This window comes from Nylanderia fulva, unplaced genomic scaffold (assembly GCF_048542155.1).
Source record: "Nylanderia fulva isolate GAGA-0341 unplaced genomic scaffold, ASM4854215v1 Scaffold13, whole genome shotgun sequence".
NCBI lineage: Eukaryota > Metazoa > Arthropoda > Insecta > Hymenoptera > Formicidae > Nylanderia > Nylanderia fulva.
Genome location: NW_028189518.1, coordinates 5,510,923 through 5,515,486, shown reverse-complemented (window position 1 = coordinate 5,515,486; position 4,564 = coordinate 5,510,923).

Sequence of the window (4,564 nt, the reverse complement as noted above, 5' to 3'; positions counted from 1 at the left end):
GCTACTGGCCGAATCATCCCCCGTTTCGCGAGACAACCCCATTATTAGGTCGACAGCAGCGCAGCCACATGGAGGGTTGGATCACTATTACAAGCTCTAGTTGGCATGTATTCGAACTTGCTGATTTGGAAACTGCTTGAAATCATCTTGAGATTGCAATACATTTTTTTTCTCATTACTCATTCGCTCGTAATATTAAAATATGATACACAAGTGCAGTTAAAGCAATTAGTTGCACAAATTTAAAAGCTCTCGCCATTAAGGTAACGATGATATAATTGCACTCGTAATTTTTTCATATTTTGGAATTTTAATGTTTCTTAAAATATTTTTTCTCTCACTTCTTTTTAATTATTATTTTTAACACGTTTATTATTAAATGCTATTTATTATATGTATATGCAATTACATTATGTTTTCATTTTATTTGAATCATTTTTTAAATGTTTGGTAATAAACTAAATAGAACCTTAAAGAAACATAATATTCGACTAATTGTGGAATTGAAGATTATATTTATACATAATAATTAAGTTTATACATTTAGTTTATAAAGCAAGAAGAGACATAAAAGTATGCCACTTGTACCTGTAGAATCCTGGATTTTTATCTGGAAAAAATAAAACAATGTCGGTGTGTATCTATCGTATTCGTATTTTTTTTTGGTGTATTGATCTTTTGTATCTGCACAATTTACGACGCATATTTTGACTGTTACTATCGAACTATACTAACACTAGAATAAAGCTAGAATCTTCCTATAAATGTATAGTGATTTTTCAAAATCCGCTAAAATTTGGTAATAAAATAAACAAGTTTATTTAGTATTAATATAAATTTTACGTTAATAATATATGGCGACGACAATTTTCGTCTTTGTCTATTAATATACAGTATAATTATATTACAAATTTATTATTCGTGATCTTATTAACGTTGAAATATCGTGATACATCCGATATCACGTTAATTGAATCTTTCGTAATAACATTTAAATGAAGAATTACATAATATTGCGTGATAATCAATTTGCCTTATACGTTTGCGCATATTATTTCTAATGTTCTTTCTCTTTAATTGTTTGTAAGATATAAATTAAATATTTATATTCCAAAATAGCTTTACATAGCAAGATAAAATAAATGTTATCAATAAAAATCAGAATTTTAATATAGTAATTTTGATATCAAATAGCAAAGCATTATTTAACTATTTAGGAAAAAACTTCGGTACGTGAATATGGCTACTTTTGAGAAGATATAAAAACGCATTTATTTTGAAAATATAAAATTTGCAATTCTCTCATGCTAAGCAAATATTATTTCATAATGTATGTACGAATCAAATATGGAATGCGTGGGGAGACGAACAAACAATTCTAATTAATCCTGGAATTTCGCCATCGGAATTTCAAGGGAACTGAGAATAATATGAGGTAAATTTCTCGAGAATTTATTGTAATTTGTTACACTGCCGCGCGGGTCTTTTCTAAATGCACTGAAATTTAATTTTGCTATGTTTCCAGCGCTAATTAAATGTATATCATTTAGCTCTTGTTTATTCAATTTACGCGTAGTGTACAATTTAGCAAAATAAATAGTTTTTAATTAGTTTATTAGGAAGACTAAATATTTTAAATACTGTGCAAGATATATTTAAATTCAAATCACTTTCTCTTTTTAGCAAAAACTTTCTTGAACCCTTTTCTAGTTTCTCAATTGTATAGAGAACAGAGTAAAAATTATTCTAAAATTAAAATTACATTCTGTAAAATTTATTTGAAGTTAGATAACGAAAAATCTTTTATCGCATATTAAAATGGTTAATATTACAACTTAATTTTTGTAAAAGATTTTTTATTGTTTAAAACTCAAGAAATCTTTCAAACATTGCTTAAAAATAAATTATTAAATTAAAATAAATTTTTAACAATTTATAAAATATACATATACAAATATTAATTTGGTTTACGAAACTGTAACTATATATATCATATTTAAGCAATGTTGGAAAGGTTAAAATAAACTTTTGGGCATTGGTGCACACGTGTGCTATAAAGTATCTGCTTATCTTTGGTCGGAAAGGAGTAAAGGTCAAAACTAATATTTACTACGAGGATTGGTTTCTTACGAAGAGAGAGATATACGGAAAATATATTGTAAGTACTTTATAGTACGTGCACCAAAATCCAAAAGATCATTCAATCTTATCATCTACTCCGATTTGTATTATTTTTCTAAAATAATAAGCCAAGCATTATTTTTCATAAAAGTATTAATTGTATATTCTATGAGAGAATTGTTATTAACCATTTTTTTTGTTTATATATACACATTATTTGATTAAAATTATTGTTTTCGTTAATGATAAAACTTTTAAAATCTTTAACTTAACCATTGCAATTTTTAATTTGGCGAAATATATTTCTTTAAAGAATATTATAATGCAACATCAATGTTATTAAAATACGCGGACATGATGCGCAAAATTTCACGCGTTTCTCTAAAATTGTTTTAGCGCAATTTTTCGTCGTGAAATTAATTTATATAAAATTAAATTTTTTGCACGTTAAATTCTGTAAAATAAAAAGCTTTATTGCTTTATGTAAAATTGTATTTATGTAAAAACGTACTTAATCTAATAATAATTAAATAATTTTCGCTGTTGGTCAAAGCTTTGAACGATGCGGATAATATAATTATTCTGAAACAAGGACAAAATGTATAATATATACTGATATACATATACTGATCACGATAAATAATACTTTGCAATATATTTTGCTTCTTCTCGTGCAGTTATATATCATTGCAAAATATGCCCGTGAGATTGTGTAAGTTCAATTCTTGCAGGCTGACATAGCAAATGATTTATAGCCAAAGCGTGCAGGTATACAAGGGTAGTAGCACTTACAATAGAAAAAGCTATTCTTAAATTAAATAAAGCTAGATTTAGCTTTAGAAATTTTTATAGAAATAAAATAATTATATATACTAAAAATAGGTCTTAAAAAATAAGTTTCAATTTATTCAGTTTCAAATCATATATTATCCTTAAATTGCATTGCAAATTGCAAACACACATTACATATAGATATTACAAAAATAATTTATCACGCAAAAATATATGAGCAGAAAATCATTTCTTCTTATGCTATAAATGTGTATATATTTGTATTTATGTTTTAATATTTGTTTATTCTGTATATATATATATATATATATATATATATATGTATATATAATATATATACATTTTTGTTAGTTTGAACATTTTTGTTGTTACATCACTGTTATATTATTATAATGATGCAATAATAATATTTGCAACATTTAATTTATTATAAAATAAAAATTTGTCATTGCTTATATAAAATTTGATTTTGGTAAGAAATATATTTAATATTATTTCATACGTGCTTCGTCCTATTGAATTCGCAGAGATGTTACGTATTGTGAAAGATGATTGAAATTGTAAACCCAATTTATCCATTTTCCTTTTTCGCCGGTTTCTTATGGTAATCGTTGGTATGTGTAAAAGGAAACATTTGTATGTATCCTTGGATCTATACGACATTTCACTATTGCAGAGCTTAGTACATGTAGATTTTTAAGATGATGCACAAAAGATTGCATATCTGAAGCGAATATTTTCGTGAAAGGAGAGTTTCTCGAAAAATTCGAATTGAAAAATTCTCAAGTATTTCTCTCTATCTGTTTGCTTTTAACACAGAAAAGATTAATTATGTTACATAAATTCTAAAATTTTGAGCTATTTTGATTAACGCACATGTGTATCTGTGTAATTATATTATTGTTTGATGATAGTTGCTAAACGTTTTTTACATGTAATTGTACAAAAGTTAACGTTTGTAATTTCCACTTCTAGTTACAATAAATCGTAATTCACAATTTATATTTCTGCATATACAAAAGTTGTTATCTTGTTTCGTGAAGTTTCGAATTTCGGAAATATTTATTACCATACGTTATTACCATAACGTCAGTTAAATGAGCCAGTTAGCCGCAACAAAGGAATATGAGAGTAAGCTTTGTATAACTAATTATATGTATGTGTATCTCGAATGACACACACACACACGCATGCGCACACGCATACATACATACATGATTGTTTCGCAGAACTACTTCACTGGTACATTCATGGAGAAAACTGATCATTTCATTATACTACCATCAATATCAAAGACTATTGAAATGTAATTAACCACCTGTTAATACATATATGCAAATTCTCATAAATAAAATACAGTCGTTGTAAACATATAGCAAATTCCCATAAATAAATTGTAATTGCTGCTAATACATCATATTCTTAGAGTGTAAGAAGAAAATAGTAGATATTAAACAGAATTAATTTATTCGAAAAATGTGATTGCGTGAGCTTGCATAAATGTTAATTTAAATATTTAAATATATTTGTGAATATTGAGTTAACTATTCATAATAAATAATTGTTGAAGTATTTCGAATTTTGCTTAATTAAATAGTAGTCGATAATTTAGTATTTAATAACATAATTATATATATATATATATATATAT